General features: G+C 42.4%; 1 protein-coding gene across 4 annotated transcripts in view; it reads right to left on the reverse strand.

Annotated features, from left to right (window-relative positions):
• SLC7A2 (solute carrier family 7 member 2) overlaps positions 1-23,210 on the reverse strand; it is a 44,662-nt gene extending 21,452 nt beyond the window's left edge. For 2 of the 4 annotated variants that reach the window (XM_033160579.1, XM_033160576.1), the window contains exon 1: positions 23,083-23,210. The gene's annotated coding sequence lies outside the window, so the exon portion shown is untranslated. Of the gene's footprint in view, positions 1-969; positions 1,001-7,532; positions 8,000-23,082 lie in introns of those variants that run through there. The other 2 variants (XM_033160578.1, XM_033160577.1) reach the window with 2 other exon arrangements.
• Between the last annotated feature and the right edge of the window lie 979 nt (positions 23,211-24,189).

Below are 24,189 nucleotides of genomic sequence, written 5' to 3' on the forward strand. Positions count from 1 at the left end.
GGTATCACATTTTGCAGCTTTTGAAAGGCAATACTTTTGCAGGTACTGTAAATACAACTGCTATTGCAAGTTCTGCTGATAATATGATTGCCATTTCTGATAAACCAACTCATAAAATACTTGCCACCAGGGCTTGTCCTCTAACTTTAAAAAAAGAAAAAGAAGGAAAGATAGCAACGGCACACATGTTGCAGCTTGTAAAAAAGTTTTTAGAAACTAAGCCTGGAGATCCCAGCCTTTTGGGCCCTGGAGACACATTAGGAAATCTAAGAAACTGTCATTGGTACCCCAAAATACCCATTTCACAGAAGAAAAGCTGATGACTGTCAGAATCCTGCCAGGCAAAACTGGCAAAGCACACACTGCAAACAAACGGAACACAGACAAAAAAGCAGGCCACCCCCCAAAAGAAAAGCCCAAACCCCCTCAATTTTTAAAATGCAAAATTGGGAGAAGTAGCAGGCCTTGGCAGGCACAAGGAAAGTGGGGTGTGTGTCAGAGGCTGTCCTGGTGTCCTCAGGTGCCACACTGGGAATCCCAGAGCAAAGGATTCTCCTCCCTGAACCTTCCAGCCTTCTCACTTTAGAACAGCTGCCCATTAAGCTACAGGAGAAGGAGAAAAGACAGCCCCAGATGCTCAATTATGTTAAAACCTTTTTGAAGATTATTTGTCAGTTTTCATCTATGCTGCTGGACTTAAGTATCTTTGCAAAATTCCAGCAGTGCAATCCTTAACGTGTTTACTGCGAAAAGCAGAGCACCATCAGAGTTTCAGACATTCCCCTGAGGAAGAAAATCCTCCCCCCACACCCCATTTCTATCTTTCTTTTAAGCATTCAATATAGTTCCCAATATAGTTTGTACGCTTAAATGCTAATTCCTGCCAACAAACCAATTCAGTGAAGGTTTTCCAAGCTGCAAAGCTTCTACTTCGATACAGGTTTACTTTCAGCCCCCCGTTTTACTCACCCAGCAATAATGTTCAGATTATATGGATTTCTGTATCTGTAAGCGTAGGCAGCAAATGGTTCAGACTGATTTTAAACATCTGCCTTAAAAGTAGAAACGGGGAGGTTGTGTGGAGCTGCTTGCTCATAGGGGGTGGAGGAAAAGCAGCCACAGGTGATTGGATGACACTGAGCGTGCCCACCTATTTGCCAAACAAAAGGGGGGGGGAGCTTTGCTATTCGTTTAAGTCATTCCCATTATACATGCAAGGCGAAGTCACTTCGGCTTCTTTCCCTGTGGAAACTGGGCATATGTTATATACATACCCACAGAGCCAGTTTGGTGACTTGGCATATCTAACGAGGAAGTTTTGATCAGTTCAATTGATTCAATCAACTAGAGCTATGCATTCCAAGCTCAAAGATACACCGGAAAAATGTTGTTTACACCTGGCCGGAAGACAAGGATAATGCATCCACTGGAAACAAAAGCTGTTCTGACAGACAGCGCTCACATCCCGATGCACAACGCAGTTCCTGCTCCAGGAGGCATTACATAGAAGCCTACCACCATATACAGATCTCCGTATCTGGATCAGGGCATTTTATTGACATTCCTCTGGATGGCCCACTTGGTTATAGCATGGTTGCAGGTTTGAGCCCCGTATGGGACAGCTGCATATTCCTGCACTGCAGGGGGCTAGATGAGATGATCCTCAGGGTCCCTTCCAACTCTACAATTTGATGATTCTGTGAACTGAGAGTGTCAAATTTTAACCAGCAAGTGCTACATAAGAAAAGCTGGAACTACCAGTAGTTTTCAGCAGTGTGTACCCTGAATGTCTGCAGCAAGTATGTAAATGACTGCTTTTGGATAGTATCTACAGCAAATATCAGTGATGAATAGCAAAGCATATTCAAATACAGTAGAACCTCTACTTACGACTGCCTCTACTTGGGCCCGATCCAAGTCACGACAGCAGCAAACCTGGAGGTAAATACTGGGTTTGCCACGATTCGTGCACGTGCAGAGGCGGCTGCTGCCGTCTGCACATGCACACAACGGCGCTTCTACTAGCAACCCGTTTCGCCTAAAGGATGGGTCGCTGGAACAGATTCTGGTGGTAAGTAGAGGTTCCACTGTATTATGCTTCAGAAATGAGGCTCCAAGTCACACACACCATGGTAGAACAATGGTAGACATGAGTTCACATATGAAGCAGGAATGTGATGTGTGGAGTGGGTTAAAAAGAAACAACACATTCCTCCCACATTCCTCAGTTCAGTGCTCCAGACACTTTAATTTACATCCCATCTTTCTTCCATCATGAACCTCAAGACATGAACTGAAGAGTTTCCAGGTGGCTTCTTGTGTAGGCACATCACCTGCCCAACTTCCACAGAGTTGCTTAGAGGGGAAGGTAGGTCTAGAATGTTTTCCCTCTCCCCATTCCCTACTTCCATCCGTAAGTATAGCCTGTGAAGCCCTGCACCAGCTAATACAGTCAAATGAACTGTTAAAGAGAGCTAGGAAAGAAACACTCCTTGTGTCTCTCAAATGCATCAGTTGCATATCGTTCTGATCAGTTGTATTGATGACCTGTATTTGTGTTATCAGTAGGTTGGCCTTAATAAAGCAGTAATTCTACCTCAGTTGGTAGAGCATGAGACTCTTAATCTCAGGGTCATGGGTTTGAGCCCCAAAGTTTACTGCATTGAAGCAGGTCCCTTCCAACTCTGATTCTATGGTCTAATGGACACTCTCCTAACTTATGCAATGCTATACAGTGGTACCTCCGGTTACGAACTTAATTCGTTCCGGAGGTCCATTCTTAACCCAAAAGCGTTCTTAACATGAGGCACACTTTCGCTAATGGGGCCTCCTGCTGCCGGCGCATGACTTCTGCTCGCATCCCGGGGCAAAGTTCGCAACCAGGAGCATCTATTTCCGGGTTAGCGGAGCTCGTTACCCAAAGCGTTTGTAAGGCAGATGGTATGTAACCCGGGGTTCCACTGTAAATGCCTTCTCAAATGTAACTTCCATTGAGTTTGATGCAGTAAGTGGGTACAGGATGCAGCCACAGGAAGCCAAACTTTAGACATTGTTTCCCCACAAGCTGCAGTGATAACTGAAGTTTACCCAAGCAAATGATCTCTTAACTATGTGTTTGCTTTTATCCAGTACAAGGCAAACAGTCGGTGCAGTGCTTAAAGTTGCTGTATGGCACTGCAGCTCGCAAAACAATCCAGCCGCTGCACATAAACCCTGAGTGTATGGTATTGCAAAGATCTTGTGAGAAACAAAAGAGGCACATGCAATTCCACCCCTCCATCAAGATTACATTGCTGTATAATAACTTACAAAAGCAAGAGATTTATTCTGACATGTTTTTTTTTAAATTAAATACTGCCTCTTCTATAATGTCTTTAATTCCTGTAATTTTAATATATTTAACAGTGTTTTATTTGCATTTTTTCAGTGCATATTTTAAAATTGAGACCTGCCTTGAGTAGTTTTCTGTGGGATATAAATTACTGTAATAAATATAGAAGAAAAAATGTTGCAAAGGCACAGTAGCACCACTATGATTGATATGCACATGTATGACCAAGGTGGGCTCCAAAGACACTTACCTGGAATTAAACACCATTGATTTCAACAGAACAAATGTCCTTTTGATGGCAGTCATAGGTTGCAATCCAGACATTCACAAGCAGCCACTGACCTGGAATTAGGCAGCACACACCACAACTTTCCTAACATGCCACACATGGCCAAGTGAGTGACTTAGCTTTCTCCCTCGCCGTGCTTGAATTCAGCAAACAGTCACAGATCAAAGCTCCTACTTCTGAGCACATGTTTGCAATAATAGAGTACCAACAATGTTATGGACCGTGAGAAGGCTGGATAGAAATATGTTGCAATTTCTACATATTAAAAGTGATAAAGGGTGACAGGCACTGGCAGGAGAGCCCCTCAGTGTAGGCAATCTCGTTTCAAAAATATCCTTTAAAACGTGTAAGGGAAGATGAAAAGGAGAAAGAAACACAGTGCCTGCTTTCCATAAATGATTAAAAAGGTTAGCCACAGCAAGACTGAATTGCTGGAACAGCAACCGCCATGAGGCATTGTAGAAAGAATGACACCAAGGCCTTGGAAGTAATTCATCCCCCCCCCCCCAATTTGGATCCCACCCTGCTTCCAAGGAGCTCAATGCAACTTATATATGAGAGTTGCTCCCCATTTTATCACAACCCCCGTGTGAGGCAGGCTAGGCTGAGAGAAGCAACTGGGGGAAAGCTAACTGTGCAGCAAACATGGTGCAAATAGGCACCTGCACCCACTTCCCCCTGGTTTAAGCTCAGCATTTTAATCACCATACGATAGTGGTTATCAGAATTGGTACACAAGGCCAGACTGCTGAGTGCCTGTGTTATGCTGAAGCCTGTTACAATACAGGATAGTTATGTAACTGCAGCTGTAAGCATGCCAGAGTCTCTTGGAAGCTCTTAAAGTCAATTATTTCCATATTGGTTCAAAGGAGAAAGGGCCTTCTCCTATGTTCAGTGAGTTGCAGCAGCGCCCACACAAACCACAGTGGTTTAAAACCACTAAATGGCACGTGCTTCAAAGAGCTAACTTCCTGTACTTGTGGCACTTTTCCAGATCTGTTTAAAATCTGGCACATTCGTGGACACCATCAGGTAGCGGCGGGGATATTGCAAGCTTAAAATGCAGCTAGGTCATTCCTTTTCTCAATTCAGATTGAAGCTACTTGGGAGGGGGACACACATCAAAATGCAGTATTTCATAAGAAGTGACAGGACAGATATCAATATGGATTCTGGCTAACATCAGCAGCTGGAGACTATGGATTCAGAGTAACATGTTCACAGCCCACGTTTCACAATCAGGTGTCTTTTTTATGAACTGTAATAGCTTGGAGGCTTATAATGGAAGAAGCAGGATCTGGAATATGTGTCAGGAGTCAAGACGATCAGAAGGCAAGAATTGCAGAACACTGCAAGAATCAGGACCAAAGAGCAAGAACAGAAACGTTACAGCTCAGGTTAACCATGTAGCTCAAGGCAGGGTCAACTGGAAAAGGAAGGCTGGCCAGAAAGATCCAATGATGAGATTGGGTGCATGTTATCAGTCCAAAAGGCATTTAACCAAAAAGGTTGCAGTGGTTCACCACCTAGAGCAGAGTGCAGCAACTCCTGACAGTGGTGGGGTTTGTGGATTTTCATTAACCACCACCACCACCCCAAATGTGGTTTCTGGATGAGCTTTCAGTTGTGTATCTCCTTTGGGAAATCAGTATTTCTGATGCCTTATAAATTAGTTCACTGAAGTCAGAAAGTACCAATATCTACCGTATTGGCCCAAATATAAGCCGTATCCGAATATGAGCGACACCTTTAAAATTCCGCAGGTACTCACACCCGTTCCATTTTACCGTATGTCTTACCATATTGTAAGGTCGCGAATTTAAGCCACACTTTAACTTTTCACGGTAAGAATTGGGGGGGGGGGGAGTGAGGCTTATATTCAGGCCAATACGGTAATTTTAACATGTGAACCAATTCCAGAGTACCAAATTGGCAGCACTTTGGATATTACTTGACAGTATTTTTCTTGGTCCAGATGCTATGTAGAAAGACTCAATGTGTGTAGCAATTTCTACTGCTTCTCAAAGGTTCTCTAGGCATATTTCCACCAAGATCATATGAAGCTTCCAAACCCTCTCTCAGTGAACAGGTTCCTAGGGTCTCCTGTCTTGCATTGCAATCATCTCTATATATGCCAAACCTACAAAACTCCTCACATCCACAGTCAATTCTGCAGGGAACTCTTCTTTATTCCTCCCTGAACCCAGGCCAATATAATGTGCCCTATGCAAAACTATAGATCTAAACTTTAAACCTTGAATAAGTCACTTACTGAAGTATATTATGCCACACCAGCAGGACTGATCTGCTGGACAAACTGTCAGTAATCCCTCTTTCTTCACAGCATCTTTGTAACTTAAACTTCCAAGTTGACTTTGACCCCATAACTCATGGGGTTTTGACATTAATCCTTCTTAGAGGTATACCAATAATAAGAACCTGATCCCAGACACTGAAAACTTATTGGGGCAAACTTATTGCTTAACTATCCAATCTCAAAAAAATCATCTGCCTCGTAAAACCTCTTTGGCTAGTTCCAGCTAGTCCTCCAGCAAGCCTTCTTTACACCAAGTCTCTAAATTCTGCATCTGCTGCATCTGGGAGAGCTGAAGGCTGCTTAGACTTGCTTCAAGAAACAACTCCATGCTGTATAGGTTTATTTACAGGTCCTTCTTTTGGTGTTGGGATGTTCTGATTTCTTCCAGGAAGCCCCAACTTGTCTCACTCACCAGTTCAGAGTTTATCTCCAAGAAAACAACTACCTCACTTCTAAAACCAGAGTTAGATATCCCCCTCTTTTCTATGGGGTGAGAAGTCCAGGGACAAATGCTGAAGTGGTTAGCTTGGACCTCCTCCACACTGCAAATTCATGGTGTCCTTTTGCAATACTTGTTTTATTCTCATTTATACAAATGTGGGTGGTGGCCCCCAGATGCTGTTGGACCACAACTCCCACCATCTCATCCCCAGACACAGTGGCTGAGGCTGATAGGAAGATGTTTTATATCAACTCTTATGTTTCTAAGTCAGACTATGAGTCCTTCTAGGTTAGCACTGGCTCTACAGTGACTGGCAGTAGCTCTCCAGGTTCCAGAAAACAGTCTTTCCCTGCTCTATCCAGAGATGCCAAGGATTAGATCTGGGACTTTCTGTATACAAAGTGGTTGCTGAACTATGGTCCTACCCCCCATGAGAGTGTACCAACATCTGTAAGGTACCCAGGTTTTCCACATCTGCATCAAGACATGGTGATAAGCTCAAGATTACCCAGATTCAGAACACTGTGGATCTAAATCCTATTCTCATGTTCAGCAGAAATACACACTTCAAAGTTCAGAAGTACTCTTTTGTGCTCCATGCGATAATGTAATAAAACAGATTGAAGTAGTTACTATGTCAAACATGAAGGCATTTTTTTCTGCACAAAATCTAACTTTCACCAAAATGTCACTGGAAGCTTAAAATACCAATTTATAATACAATTCAGTTTTTCTGATAGATACATGGAAACACACAGTTTATAAAGCTCTTTCTCAGAAAAAATACCCAAATCCAAAATGCCTTAAATGTGTGCAAGGTTAAGAATATTAAAATAAGCAGAAGTTCTGAAATTAGTGGTGGCTAGCTATGAATTTCAAGAAGAGGTAGATTGTAATCTTAATGTTATACAGAACTGTTGCATTTGATAGGACTTCAAAAAAGATTTAACACCTGCAAAGAGGTAGCTATGCTTTCATGGCAGGATATAAACAGCATTGCCATATGAATTATCAGTGCAAACAGAATGAATAAAACAGTATCATTACCTTCCTTTTTAAAAAATTATCCAAATCATGGGTTGATATTCTACCTCAATTGAAGTATGCAGTTTGAGATACACATGATATAAAATCCCAAGCAGCTACCACTCACCGATTTTCTCGTCTTTAAGAATTCCAATTCTCTGTGGTTTTATGCAGGAAAAGATATCTTGCAAGTTGCTGCCTAGTGCTATGCTAGATTTCAAAAAATAATCACAACATCTTACTTATCTCTGGTGATAAGTAGAGATTCGCCCAAATTACAGACAAGCTCACAAAAATATTTCACTGGGTGGCAGCGTCAAGTCTGCAGAAAGGAAGGATTAATCCCTTTCCATAGACAGAAGATCCTAGGAGCTATATAACTGCTAAGACCAGTAACTCAATCTGGCTTTCAACATCTCTAAAATTGTTACAGAGACCTACTACTATATATCATCCTCCAAACTCCAGATGTTCCCAAGCAAGCTGAAGCAACTACTTATAATTTTGTTGGCAGTGCGGTCCTCAGCTCCACCTCACAACAGTGATTTCCCTTTTTAAAGGCAGCCTGTGGGTGGAACTACCATTTTAAAGGCATAGGCCTTAAATAAACTCTTGAAGTCAAAGTTCAATAAATCCGCCTGCGAGCAAACAAAACAAAACAAAACAAAAAACACCCTATTTGTAGTGAGGATTGTGTGAAAGGCAGCAGGGAGTGAGAAAAGCTTAAAGCAAACTCATCCTTATTCAGACAGTAACGGAGAGCTGGCAGATTTAAGCAACATAAAATGGTAGCAAGCAAATGCATCAAAATATCCTAGCCAGAGGCTTGGGGGCCAGCATACACATACATACACACACACACACACACACACACACACACCCCTTCCTGAGTCAGCTATGTTCTTACCTTTGTATATAGCTTTGATTTAGTCAAGTAAGGATTATTTTTGCAACTACTTTCCCATTCCATGAAACTGGATCCAGATTGCCCCAACAACAGGGTTCATGAAGACAAATTTCACAACTGGTAAACGTAGTAATCACAGTGTAAGAAGGCAACTGGGTAGTTAAATCTTCAAATTTGCCACTACTACACATGATGAAGCTACCATTGGGACCTCAATGTGGGAACAGCCATAGGATACCAATATTTTTTGCACAAAAGGGCTAAGACCAGAGACATCTTCTCTCAAGAGCTGTTGTTTATTGCCCCATTGAAACAAAACTAGAAAGTAAATGCTAAAATTTGCAGTTACATTGCGAACATCCTTGCGTTGTTTGTGGCTCTTTAGAAACATACTTATTTCCATTTACAATGAATTGGGAACAGGGGGGTGTGTTTCAGGGCAAAACAAACCAGTAGTCTATGCCAGGGGTCTTCCGTCACAGAGAAATAGCCAGTATACAGAACATTCAAGTCTCCTCTTGTGAAACGCCACTTCCCTTCCACACAGCAACTGCAGGTTGTTTCATTCTAAACCCAAGGGAACAAGATTTGGCAGAAAGTCTTCTTTCTGCAGCCTTACACTCTCAACATGTCCACAGGAACATGCTAGGGTGGGGAAGGGATTCAGTTACTGCAAATGTGCCCACATAATTTCCTGTGCTTTCAAGAAGAGGACAGGTCTGCACTTTGTGCACTAGCTCCATAGAGAGCAATAGTCATAGATGGATTTAGATCACTACTTTCCTGCATTTCCTTCCATTTTCACCCTTTGGAAATCAATGGCTTAGGAACAAGAAGCGCTACAGTCCTGCCCCAGCAACAAAACCTACCTACCGACGTCAAATGTAACTCAGCGCAGGATTGCATCCCAAGCAAGAGCCATTCAAGGTTCTTGAACTTAGACCCCAAAAAAAGAACAAGAAAACCAAGCACATGCAGTGCTATGAACTATGTATGTGAAGCAAGTGCATTTAAAATAGTTGTAGCTCACTGTCCTAAACTAATGACTGGGGACCAAACTGACAGTTCTGGATTTATTGCAGAGAAAGCCAGTCACCTATGTCATTGCCAAACGACAGGGCCACACTTGTATTAAGCCACCTAAACGTTAGTGCTCTTTGTATCCCAATTTAAGAACTAAAATTGCAAATTGGCTCTATAAACAATTTTGACCAAAAAAAGAGGGGGGGGCATTCAGAGATACACATTCACCTGTTGTACCCACTGCCTCCAACCTCCCAAGAATGTACCAGTATTCACCTAGGGCTAATGCAATGCTTTTAGTCTTATTTCTTCCTGAAATTTCTGTTACCGGTATATTATGTCTCCATCCCATTACACAACTGGAGCTGCAGACAGAGTGTTGGATGCCTGAGGGTCCTGGTATTAAGACCAGGAAGAAGCCCATTCAGCCTCATTCTAACTTTCAGGCTGATGTTAAAAATACAAATATTTCATGTGCAAGGCAACAGCTTATTGCAATGTTGGAAATATACTGTTTCAGAGATTGTTACTACTAATAGCATCAGAGGGTAGATGAGTTGTTAACAAGTGCTACAGACAACTCCCCCCCCCCAAAAAAAAATATCTGGATCCCCGACAATATATGTTAGAAAGCAAGTGACACGGATAGCCCAATACATTTTGTTGCCTGAGGTGAAACAGAAAATGGCACCCTTCTTCTCAAGTCATGATGTATTCTACCCAAGCCTGGCCAAGCTATTTTGGCATCTCAGACAGGAGACCACATAAGTGCCTTTCAGTGGAAGGGGAAAAAATGTATTACTAATTTAATCCATTTATTTAAATTTTTTATATAATGCTTGATGGTAGAAAAAAAAACCCCACAGCAATAGAAGTTACTAAAAGTTTGCTGTCCTTTCATGACACCTAAAATCAGCTGTCTGGCACCCACCTCATTCTACAACCAAAAAGGAAGCCCTTCTACTTATTTACTGTGTCTTAAATTGCTTTTAATAAATAACAGTGTTTTACCTCTCCCCTAGAGGTTACAAAGTTTCCAGTGCAATCCCTTGGGCAAGATTCTACCAAACTTTCTATTTCTAGTTTGGTGCCACTTTGTGAAGAATTTCTCTGTGAAGAAATTGCTGACAGGTTAGGAGGGTGTGATTAATCCTTATGAACCCTTTACACAGAGTTTTCCTAATCACGAGACAGCCATCCACCTGATCGGCAAGTCTACTTTTATGTTCCTTTGAGTGCTAAAGGTGAGAGGGACCCGGCGACTTCGCCTTTACCAACATTTGGTGGCGTTCCACTTTGCACTACTTCCAAATTTTCCTCTACACCCTTCACTGCCACTTGAGACAGGTGCAGTGCCCTCCATCAAACTCTCTAGCAAGCACACATACAAGCACATCTTAAATGCCAACAGATTTATTATGGCACAAGCCTTCAGGGGCAAGAGGCCACTCTGAACTCCAAAGGGAGCAACGACGTCTGACAAAACATGTCGCAAGAAGCCTTATTAGCTGTGCTGAATTCAGCAAACTTTGGGTTTCTTTTAGTAAGTGTGCTTAGCATTGCACAGCTTGTGTTGCGACTAGGTTTAAGCTGCACCTGTTTCATTAGGAGTTCAGCCGCGATTAGTTAGGTTGTGCACCTTTGTGAAGGTTTGCAGTTTGTATTGTGTGGGACACCTCACCCCCCTATTAAAGAACAAGGATGCATTTTAGGAGGGCTCTAGGATTCAGTACCGACTGGGAAAGTCCAGGTAGCATTAGCTGCCAAGAATGCCTTTTTAACAGCTTGGGCTGGTATGTCAGATGCGATTCTATCCGAAGAGGTCTGACCTGGCCACACCAATCCATGCCCTGGCCACATCCATATTAGATGACTGTATTACACTTTATGGGGGCTGCCTTTGATGAGGGTTCAGGAACTTCAAGGGGCTTGAAAATGGAATCCCAATGGAGACATGGTGACACCATTCTTATGCCAGTTTCATGTCCAGGTCCAATGTAAAATGCTGCTAACTGGGTCCATTTTAAAGCACTGCACTTGACCTTTAAAGCCTTAGTTTGGGCCCAAGTTATCTGTTGGATTGCCTGTGCCTGCATAATCTTGCCCCATGCATTGGTACCAGCTTCAGAGACCATCCTCAAGTAGCCATCCTCCTAGGTAAGTGAAGGAGGTGACCATGAGAGAATGGGCTTTCTCCAAGGTGGCCCCACAGTTTAGGAACGCTCTCCCTTCAGATCTGAGTCATATTGATCTGCTACAGGGATCTCAGAAGGCTCTGAAAATGTCATCTCTTTATATTAACCATCCAGTTAAAATAGTTGGTACTGTTATTTTATAGTTGGTACTGTTGTTTTAATATTTATGGGATGATGATGATGATGATGATGATTAAAATTAGTCTATTATTCAGTCACTGTGCTTTAAATGTTGTAAGCCACTTTGGATGGGCTTGCCTAGAAAAACCGCTTCAAAATACAATTAAATAAAAACAAAGAAACAAATAAATAAAGTACATTATCTGCTCTTTACAGCATTTACATGGCTCACAGCTGCTGCAGGTATGTATTCTATTCAAATCAGGCTCTCATGGCCCCAAGCAAGAGGGAGAACGGCTAAGCAAAGACATTGTCCAGGATTTGTTCTACTTGCTGCGTTTAGCGTGAGATTGCAAATTAATTCTAAACCTATAATATACAGGGTGATTCAATTCTCCAGGAGAACGATAACCTTTAACATTAAAAATTAGGACACCCGACCCATTTGCACACTAGCAGACACCTAATCCATTTCTGTGCATTTAATACATAAGATGCCTTGTCAAAATAATATAAAATATCTATTCTGAAGTCGAAGAAACACTTATTTATAACTGAGGCAACTAAAGCCAGAGAGTTCCATTTTCAAGACGCATTCTTTACTTTAAATAGCACTTAATGTATCAGTAACAGGGTTTGAAATACTCTCTCCCCTACCTTCCCCTTTACTCCCCCCTCCCCATCTTGAAAGCAATGTTACTTGAACACCCAATTTTATGGACAAGGTGGAGAAAGGATGGGAATGAAAGTGGATGAAACTCATTCATTTTAACTACTGCTGGCAATTGGTATATTTGTGAGTATGCTTCCCCTGCCACAACGGTTACCCCCTTGTGAAACACACTGGGAACTTGATCAGAGATTTTGGAACTGACCACTCAATGGCTGCGTCAAATGACCTTCTGTTAACCCAAGCATATGTTGCAATTTTCTCCACCACTTGAAGTATTTGCTGTGCAGAGTACATGCAGCGGGGCAGCCAGGACAGTGACATGTGCTTTGCATTTGACACAACAAACAGTTGAGCATGGCAGTTTTCTTCTTCTCTCCTTTTTGAGGCGCAGTTGGTAAACATTCCACAAACTATATGCAGTTTTCTGGAAAAATAATGAAGGCTGGAGCTTCCATTCCATAGCACTACATCTCAGCCAAGTTAGCTGCCAAACAATGTTTTTTTTTCTTTCGAAAGGTTTATTTTAAGAAGAATATCAAGTGCAAATGTAATTGAATCAAATGTGAATGCAAAGTTGGGCTTTGGGTAGGAGCAAGTGGAGATTGTGCCCCTTTTACACCAGGACCCTCCCACCAGTTTAGGGAAGTCCTCTTGAACTCACATTCTTGGCATTCATTTGAAGCACTTTGTACCACTTTTAACAGCCATGGCTTCTCCCAAAGAATCCTGGGAGCTGTAGTTTGCGAAGGGTCCTGGCCTCACTGAGCTGTCAAGTTCCTCTTGGTGTAACCCCCTTCACTATATATGATGGGGACAAAACATTCCCGTTTCCTACCAAGAAATGCTGTTGTTCTTCTTGGCGGTGGCTGCTGCTGCTGGAAAGGTCATAGCAAGAAACTTCAGCTGGACCAAAATGCAGCAGGAGATATACTGGCTGGGGTTCCACTTAGAATTCCTATTAAAAAGGCTGCACTGGTTGCCAGTTCATTTCTGGGCCCAGTTTAAGATGGTCACATTAACGTTTGAAGTTCTAAGCGACTTGCTCCCAAATATCTGAAAAACTGCCTCGTTCCATACAGACCCTCTTGGATGTTAAGCTTAACAGAGAAGCCCTCTTGGCAGTTCCACTGCCTCAGAAGGTTGGGTGGTGGCAACAGAGGAGAGGGCATTCTCTGTAGCAATATATATATGTGTGTATATATATATATATATATATATATATATATATATATATATAGTATTTCTAAAATAATGTAACCCACCCGGGGACCTTGTACTGAAGGAGGAGAGAAGGTTCTAACTGAGATGTACTAATTGAGATGATGGTTAGCTGTCACTGTTGTCTTATCGTACAAGGAACAAGAGTAAAGCTGGAAAAAAATATTTAAATTATAGTTTTATAAATTTTATAAATAAATGGAGCAGATTATACTGGAGTGTGGTAAAATCATGAGTGACTGCTGGGATAGCTCAGTCAGTAGAGCATGAGACTCTTAATCTCAGGATCACGGGTTCGAGCCCCATGTTGGCAAAAAGATTCCTGCATTGAAGGTGGCTGAACTAGATGATCCCGTCCAACTCTGCAATTCTATAATTCTATGAATGACTGAAGTAGCACAAAGCTGTTGTTGTTGTTCAGTCGTGTCCGACTCTTCGTGACCCCATAGACCAGAGCACACCAGGCACCCCTATCCTCCACTGCCTCCCGCAGTTTGGCCAAACTCATACCAGTCGCTTTGAGAACACTGTCCAACCATCTCATCCTCTGTCGTCCCCTTCTCCTTGTGCCCTCCATCTTTCCCAACATCAGGGTCTTTTCCAGGGAGTCTTCTCTTCTCATGAGGTGGCCAAAGTACTGGAGCCTCAACTTCAGGATCTGCCCTTCCAGTGAGCACTCAAGGCTGATTTCTTTAAGGATGGATAAGTTTGATCTTTTTGCAGTCCATGGGACTCTCAAGAGTCTCCTCCTAAGAGTTTATCGTTACGTGGAGAAGTCTTGGGCTCATGCTCTTCCTTTTCCTCCTCCGGCACAGCCACAAGGAGAGCATAAGACAGGGGTGCAAAGCCTATTTCAACCCAAGGGTCACATTCCTTTTTTGGACAACCTATTGAATACCACATTCCAGTGGTGAATAGAGCAACCAATGTATATTTCACCTTTGTACAGCAGGCTAGTTTCCACATGCACTCACACACACCCCTCTACCCTCCATCCAGACAAGCACAAGCAACAACCAACCTTTGCTTTCAAGCACCGCAGTAACTGATGGCTGTATTTTAATTCAAGTTTTAAATAACCTGATCGAAAGGAACTCCCTTGGGTGGGGGAAATGGCCCACTGTGGTATCAGTGAACAGTGCGAGAGGTTTGACAATATCTGAAATGCAATATAATATCAGCAGGGTCACTATAGTGATTAGGATAATATTTTCTTTCAGATTCTTTGCAACACTTGGCCAACATCTTGGTTGACATAAGAATCTGAGCAAATCTTCATCTGCAAATACTTTCAGATGTGTTACTGAACATAACAGTAAGACTCTTTTGTTCCTTGAAACTGAAGTAACCTGCATTTCCCCCTTTTTCAAAATTTGAGTCCAAATACCTGTTCCTAGGTTGGTTGCTTTTTAATAAAGTAACAAGATCTTGACTGAGTTCACACATAACACTACCTGTAAGCCAAACAATGATTTAGCAAGCCTGATAGGCCACATTTAGACAACGGAGCACTTTGCTCCTTCCTTGGTCCTGCTGATGCAGCACTACTAAAAACGTTTTACACGTGAACCTGGACTTTCGGTTTGTATCTCCCAATAAACCAAGAGAAGGAAACAAAACTTGGCTACTGTTAGTGGATTGTTTGGAACAAGACAAACCATAAACCTGGGTTTGCACATATAATGGTAAGTCAAACCATGATTTAGCTTCTAATAGCAGCAGGAGCAGTGCAAAAATCCAGTTGCAGGTTGGCTTAATAGAAACCCCTACATATGTCCTACAAATAAACACAAAATAGATCACGTTTTCCTGATACAACAAAACTTTATATTGCAGGGGAAAGTTGTCATAATTCCAATCTCAAAAAGGGGGAGGGAAGAAATTTTATTCCTTAATCGTCCTGAATTGGAAAATGCTAAGTTTTAATAAAATAAATACTGAAAACATCTTAAATAAGTTAACACCATGCCCCATGTTTAAATTGTACTCTTTGTCAATACAAAAAGTACACAAATTTGATACACTAGAACCCAGATTAAAACCTTGATTTTTCAGCATTTCATCTTAAGCCTTGCTCTACCTGAAAGAAATAATGTTTAATACAAAAATGGTTTTTATAACCATTTTAAACATGAACAAGATACTAATTAGAAGGAATGTTTTTTTTATTCTACTGTACAGCAGGAAGACTGGTGAACAGTCTCAGAAACCAGTATGGTAAGAACTTTATATCACAAGTGCAAAGTTCAATGTGTCACAAAGTTTTGGTACTAGGTGACCCAGGCAAAATCCTGATAAAATCCAGTAGAGGATGATTTTGGACATCTGTCAAGAGATTCTGAAAAAGATCTCCTATACCCAAAACTCAGAGAGGACCAAATTAATTCTGCAGATTTACACTCCTGTTACTCCAATAAGTTTAAAGGTTGTCTGGTGCAATTTGACTACCAAGCCTGCTAGGTTTTCATTACTCTGGTCTTTTGTTATTTAACCATCCTTGATATTTTACACTCCATATACAAACAATGCCCACATCTGCATGCAACCCTAAACCATAGTCAAAGTCAGTAAGCAGACAACAAACTATGACTTATTTTTGTTAACAAACCATACTTAAGTACTGCACTGTATTCAGACACAACACTAAACCATGGCTTATTAACTAATGTTCCTTTAAACCATTGTTCAAACTAGGTCTATAAAGTTCAAAGCAGGTCAAAAAAGAGTGCATAAAACTGCTGTTTGATTCAGTCACATCTTCTTGTTGGCATCCGTCTGTCTCAGGAGACTATGGAAGAGTACACCTTCAGAGTTAAAGTCAAACTGTTAGAGTTACAGTGCCTGCTGTGACTGTAGAGAATGATATGGGAGAGACATGGTTTTATTGCAGGTAGGGCAGATGAAGGCATCCACATTGGCTACCCCTAGGTTAGTACTAGCACTTCACCATGATTGAACTAGGCTCTTTGGATCCCAGCCATTATTCCTAAGTCCTGTTAAAGTTTTAAATATATATAAGGGAACAGCAGCAGCATGGTTGGAACTGTCCAGCTTAACTGGGGAGACTGCTGTTGTGGCAATCGAAGCTAAAAGCAATAGTGACATACTAGAAAAGTGACTTTCTTGCTCACACAGATTAAACTTTAATCAATTATGGTTGAAAAAAAAATCAAATATAATACTGGAGACTACCAAAGCAACTCAAAATACCCTCTATGCCAGTTGCTTTGAAATTACACTAAAACAATGCACTAAGAGCAGCAAGAACCCCCAATTTTCATGCCATGCTTTCTACACCAGCCCACAACACTCCAGGAAGGTTTTCCCACTAGCTACAAGGGATAATGGGAAATTATCAGATATGATTTTCAAATCTGATTTAATTAGGTGGGAGACACATAACAAAAGGAAGCAAGTATGAAGCCTCGGTTTTCAGCAGGTTAGTTCTGCATCACTCATCCGTGGACAAGAAAGTGCATCGTCAACAGTAATTTAATGCAAGTTTTGTTCTTCTTTTGTATGGTTCACTGAACTAAGTGCAACCCCATCTGTCACTACATAGGGTAAGAAAAACAGCCAAACTGATAGAAATCTCACTTCAACATTGCTGAAATCATGTTCCTCAGCACCTAAATAAACAACCACACACCATAGGTCTAAAGCTAGTTCTGTATCTGGATTTCAAATTTTCATCAAGAAAAATAAAATTATATAAAACTAACATTTATCCAAATTATATTTACGCTTAGAATTGTTTTTGTGAGAAATAAAAAATATATAATTATATACTGAATAGTATGGTCTCAAAAGTTTCAGAGTTCCAACAACTTCACCTGTCCCAGACCAGGTGTGAATCCAAGAGAACAAAATGACAGATCTCTGCTTTACATTCTAAACCAAGAAACCTCACTTCGTGTCTTGATTTTGAGATATTGAATCACCAAACACCCTTCATACTTTCTTGCTACTTGCTTCTACAGAATTGCTCAGGGTCAGACTACAGAACACACCATGGGGTAAAATTACAAAAGGATTCATCTTTGCAGGAATATACAAAACAAACCCCTATCCCAAGTTGTGCAGTGTTTCGCTCTGTTCATAAGGGTTAACTATGGCTTGATGCTATCTTTTAATGAGGCTCCATTCTTTCCAGGTGCAAAACAATGGCAAAAGAACAGGGGGCAATATTTTGTGACGTGTTACTATCAGTTGGAAGCATCCATGTCACATGTGAAATCTCTACAAGTTAACCACAGCTAACTTCTATTGAAATCAACGTGACTTAAGTTTACCATTATTCAAGTCCCCTTCCGTTGCTTTCAAATTCAACTTAGCTGCAGCCGATCTTCGTGCAATATCCATTATTAGGCTGCATACAAAATACACTCCTCTGTCATTCTGAAAGAAGAGCCTTGAAGCCAGCAACCATTAAACCTGCAGTGTCTGTAGACATGGTACATTCCATGTTAGGTATTCTTTTCGCTACAGGGGCTTAACAGCTAAAGCGACAGTGCTCCAGCACCATTCAGTGCATCAACTGCATTATGGTGTTCCCACTGAAATACAGGAATATGATTTGAACTTTTTTATAAAAAAAATCCATTTACATTTTCTCCGTAATAAAATGTTCCCTGTGATTAATATTTCTTTTGAACAATTAAAAAATGAAGCCCCAATTAATTTGACAGCGGTGTTCTGAAAACTCTGTAAGTGACCTTGAAATAGCCGTCCAGGAGGAAAGGCACTTCAAAGAGGGAGACTGCACCGTGAAGATTCTGAATTACGGTACAATACATCAGGAGTTTCGAAGCTATCATTTGTTGACTGAACCAAGTCAAAGGATGCTTTAGCATGTGTGTTAAATGGTTTCCCAATGCCTGGATATATATATGTCATCAAAAACGGTATAGAGGCAATGCACGCACTTCTGTAACCCAAGAAAATCTTTAATAAAAACTATTTTCTGCATTAACACTGTCTGAACTTTTTCTGCATTTTATTTCCCTCTGAATTCACTTTTTACAATCTTCCACCTAACCATGTATACGTGTGCTGATATAAAGCACAGTAGTTCATTAAAGCTTATGCCACAATCAATTTGTTAGTTTTAAGGTAACACAAGACTCTTTGTTGTATCTGGTACTTTCATGTTATTGCAGCTACTCTTATTAGATGTTTTACCCATCTGCCAGGCATCTCCAGAAGAGCACCTTGATACAGAGGTGGCCAAAAGATAGATCAGGATCTGCTGGTAGAATTCTGTGGTAGATCACTGGGTGATTTCCAGTAGATCAAGAAAGATGCATGACTCACAACTGTGTAACAACAGGAACAAAATTAGTCTCCTTCCCTTCCTCAAAAAATTATACTGGTGAAATTAAGAAAACATAGTGGTGAGGAACTGGACTGGATTGGAAGCCTTGCAAGTTATGTTTGGGTATTCAAAATAAATTCGTGGGCTCAGTATTCTACCTACAGTATATGTCTTTTGCACCAAGCTCTGCTTGGTGGATCTCTAACAATTCACACCTGAAGTCTGCCTGTCCCTGTCTTAACATACCAAAAAAGAAATAACTTTGCCAAGAGATAAATTTAAAAATATAAGAATATTTGACAAACACGGTTGCCAACTTTTTCCTAAAAGGTTCATGTGTGTTAACAGCTATGCGACAAGCTGAAATGTAGGCAATGAAGCATTTTCTCCAACATGCATATGCAGTCAAGGGAAAGCTTCACCTGTTGAATTTCTGCTTGTGATGCAGCTGTTTAAGCACCACAACGCTGCCCGAAATAAAGTTGGCAACCTTCCTCAAAAGCAAGTAGCACCAGTTTTAAACAGAATTTGCTTCCAAGTGCTCATTAATTATAACAAAAGCAACAGGGTATACAACAGTGTTTTTCAACCTTTTTTGGGCAAAGGCACACTTGTTTCATGAAAAAAATCACGAGGCACACCACCATTAGAAAATGTTAAAAAATTTAACTCTGTGCCTATATTGACTATATATAAAGTAATTCTCTTGAATTTTTCAATTTTTCCCACGGCACACCAGGCAACATCTCGCGGCACACTAGTGTGCCGCGGAACAGTGGTTGAAAAATACTGGTATACAACTCAATAAAATCAATGGCATGACTCCCATATACTCTTAACAGATCTGGAATACATCCACTGTAAGCATCTTGCACAACATGGTTAAGGAACTTTTAAGTACTGCAACATTTTCAGGTATTTTGGTTTTTTCATCACAATGGGGTGATAAAACAAAAGCCCAATTCCATTATCAGTTTGTTTAACTAGACAGAAACACTATTGTTGCCAGTTCTGAAAGATGCAAAGCACTTTCTCCTGGCCTGTAAATAGATACTTACGTACCTAAAAAACAAAATGTGCAAAGAGGCCCTGCTAAGAGTGAATGCTTGCCTTTTTCAGCCCACGGTTTCCACTGAATACAAGCTGTTCAGGAAAGCTGCACCAGCTGCTTGCTTTGTTGAAGCACAGCCAATTTAGCACAGCTTTCAGATTCTGCTCAAAATTTCTTGTCAACTGACCAAAAAGTGCAAACGTAGGAACGAAGGGCCCCAGCAGGGGTATACGACACTGACTTGTGGCCTGAAGAAATGTTATTTGGGTACATAAGTAGTCATTATTTAACACCCTACTGCTTGCTGCAGAAATAAAGCAAAACTCAAGCACATGTAAACAAACCCACACATGCACAAAGTGGGTGTTAGTTATGCGCATGCTAATTACACTACTCTGTTCACTTCATGTGAACGTTAAAATGCATGTTGCAGTATAAATAATAGAATATGATGGCGCAAGGTTTGATGCAAGGGCTACATTATGCTGCAGAACTGATCCATTTGTTTGCCCTCCCCCAGAAGAAGAGAAGACTGAGCATTGAAAACACAGTGAAGATCTTATCTCCGAGACTCTTTCAAAGCTCCACAACAAGGGCAGGTAATGAAGCACTGTCAGGGGCTGTTACCGTCCTATTTGAATTGTTTTTCTTACTATTATTCTTCCTTTCAGCAACCTAGCAGGGCAGACATGGCCTCAGCTTTCTCCCATCTAAGGTCGCATCTACATAGCACAAGATGAAGTTGTGCCAAACAGAGAGCAGCTCTATGCCAATTGCACAATGTCAGAAGGCATTTCTAAGTTTGGGAAGATGGACAAGCAAGAGACCGCCGTCAAATATTCCATGAAGTCAAAGAGCACCCTTGTATAGTCCTAAGTTGTTGTGGATTTCTAATGATCTAGAGCAGACCATGCACAGCTCATCGTTGTCTGTCAAGAAATAAACTATAGTAGAGCATTACTAGAAATAACACAGGACTGCCACAGTAAATGGCAGCCCTGTATCAAATTATCCTTGCAGTGTGTAACAATGGACACATGTGACATATCAGATCTCATTGTTAGTTTTCCCTTACATACACACCACAGCAGAAACAAAGGATGTGTTTGCAGCCAAGGGCGGCAAGCACACACATGGTACAATGTCAAGTGTTTTCATTCCTGCGTATTATGGGGTTTTCGTTTTTAGCACAGTCCCCTTTCTTCATCCAATTTCACCTTCAGACATATACAAAACTGGCCTAGGTCAGCTTACTTGAGCTTCATGCTTGAAGCCTGAAAGGAATTCCACTCATTTTCACAGGCCGTGCAGCTTATCTGGTCTGGGGATAAATCAGGGCTCCATAAGTTTTTGGTGGCCAAATTTACGCTTGCCAAAGACCCACCACCACACTGAGCTTCGGAGGCATAACAGCAGACATAGGCAAACTCGGCCCTCCAGATGTTTTGAGACTACAATTCCCATCATCCCTGACCACTGGTCCTGTTAGCTAGGGATGATGGGAGTTGTAGTCCCAAAACATCTGGAGGGCCAAGTTTGCCTATACCTGCATAACAGAATACTTCCAAGGACCAGTGGAAAGGAGAAGGGATAGACAGAGAGCAGGAAACCCACTAATTCCACACTTTACAACAATTCTGGCAAGAAAGAAAAAAAAGCTTCAGCCTCCTTTAAATCACACTTTCAGTTAAAGCTGGATGTTTTGGTGATTTACCTTGCGCAGCTGAGGCAAAGCCTGAGAGGTTTAATTTTGCAGTGTGTACGGCAGTGCATTCCTGCCACAGTCTTTGCATGAATGGCACATACTGTCATGAGGTAAAACTATAAATATACATTGCTACCAGCCTGAACCAGCTCAACCCAGAAAATGTGACAGAATCAGCCCCTTCCCCACCCTCCAGTCAGTCCCAAGCTGTCCTTTATAACATCAATAACACTAACCAGGGATAGCAAACATAAACAACCAGGGAAAGGAAAGAGGGAGCTTGCTGGCTTATTTTTAGTTTGCATCCTACTAACATACATCTTCCTTTTTGGGCTCCCAGAAGCCCCGATTCAGGTTTCAAGCCACTTTGTCTGGAGTACTCTAGGGGCTCCACTGCAGCTTCTTCCGAGACAAGTGGCTTAGGGACACGCACCCAGGTAATAAGTGCTTCAAAATCAGTAGAAAGTGCAATAGATACGAACGTTTGCAAAAGGAGAAGCTACTACTACTAAGGTCACCACCTTTCGTCCTGGCAAGATTCCTGAATCTTCTGCGAGCGTCAGGGCGGGCAGAGACTCAACAAGCACAGGCGCAAAATTTCACTGGCGGGAGAAGAGGCCTTCACTGAAGTTCTGCCTGTCCTGTGGCTATTAATGGCACAGGGGTTCTTCTGAACTGGCGGGGAGAGAAGAGTGTGTGTTCTCTCTCCCACACGCAACAGTCCAGCATGGACAGCTCAGTTGGTTAGAGCAGGCATAGGCAAACTCAGCCCTCCAGATGTTTTGGGACTACAACTCCCATCATCCCTGACCACTGGCCCTGTTAGCTAGGGACAATGGGAGTTGTAGTCCCAAAACATCTGGAGGGCTGAGTTTGCCTATGCCTGGGTTAGAGCATGGTGCTGACAATGCCCAGGTTGCAGATTCAATCCCTGTATGGGGCAGCTGCAAATTCATCCCTGCATGGCAGTGGGTTGGGCTAGATGGTCCTTGGGGTCCCTTCCAACTCTACCATTCTGTTATGGCAGAATGCTAGAGTTAAGGAAACTTAGCAAGCTGCCCACATGCCCAAAGTGGCAGCTAATGCACACACGCCCGACACGGTGTCGACACCACCCACCCTTCCATATCGCGACTTCTGCAGAGGCAGCGATGTATCTAGAAAGCGTCACGCGACTAAAAGGAGATCCTCCCGTCCCCTCCCCTCGCGAGGAAAAGTAACCCGTTCCCACGTGCACTGGCCAAACAAACGCGTGGCTTGCAAAAGGGTATCCCACACACATACACACACCCTTAACGGGAACCCCCACCCCCACCCAAAAAAAACTCGCTTCACCATCCGCTGGCCGTGTGAAGCACAACCTCACAGCAGCTCCAGCTTCCCGCCAGTTCCAGAAAAGACGCCCATAGAAGGAGGCGGTGGCGGGGGAAGGAAGAGGACCGAGAGGGCGGGGAAGGGGACTTCCACTCACTGGAGCCGGGCGGCCAAGGAAGAAGAGGACGAGCGGGAGGGCGAAGTCTCTGGAGAGGAGCCTGTTGCTCGCTTGCTGCTGCTCCCCGACAAGCCGCCTCGCGCGCGGGAATTTCCCACAGAAATAGCCCCCCCGTACCCCGCGACCGGCCCCCTCCCCACTTAGAACGGCGTAAGTCCCGCCCCTCCCCAACGCCTCCCTCGCTTTCCAAGGGGAGCTCGGTCTGCGAGCGGGCCCGCCCAGCTCTCCCAGCCAATGGGTAGAGGAGGCGGCGGCAGCTGTGGGCAGCCTTTCGCCGCTGCTTGCAGACCTCTGGAGCCTGGGGAATGGGCGGCAGACAGCCAAGGTGCCGTGGAGGGATGCGCCGTGCATTTCTTCCCCATGCATTTCTTTGGAGAGGGGCTCTTTGGAGTCCGCACGCGTCATGCGCGCACATCGAGAGAAAAAAAAACGGGGACGGACGGACACACAATTAAAATGAATATGATTTGTTGAACTAATAGCGTTGGATCAGTCCTATGGACATCTTGCTTGAAGCTGCACTGAAGGTGCAAAGGGTGGGCCTGCGCGGTTACGACCCAGATGCGCGATTAGATGCTGCAGATCTCAACGTATCTCCTCAGAAGGAAGCCCTATCAGTGCTGGATTTACATATAAGCTAAACAAGCTATAGCTTAGGGCCCCACTCTCTTGGGGGCCCCCAAAATTTTTAAAGGAAAAAAACTGATATTTCTAAAATATCAGATAAAAAACAAGTTAGAGCGTAATTATTTCACTATTAATAATTGTATTTTGAACTCTGGGCTCCCAGGTGATAGTCTGACATTCTAAGCACTATACCACACATCCCTCCAGATTGGCTGAATTTCTGCTTATCTGATTATTTTACTGTAAGGTAAATCAGAGACTGACCCTATTTAAAAATGAAAACTAGATTACAAACAAGCTTCTATGAAGTATTTCTTTTCACTCTTACATACGATACAGTGTTATTTGTAGGAAGGGGGGAAGCCTTAAGCAGAGCTTAAGCTACGTATTAGAATGTTTGCAAGATATAGTCTTGATTGAGCAACCTTGCAAAAGTGCATCCAGTCTTGTGGGGAAACC

This window comes from Lacerta agilis, chromosome 9 (assembly GCF_009819535.1).
Source record: "Lacerta agilis isolate rLacAgi1 chromosome 9, rLacAgi1.pri, whole genome shotgun sequence".
Lineage (NCBI taxonomy): Eukaryota > Metazoa > Chordata > Lepidosauria > Squamata > Lacertidae > Lacerta > Lacerta agilis.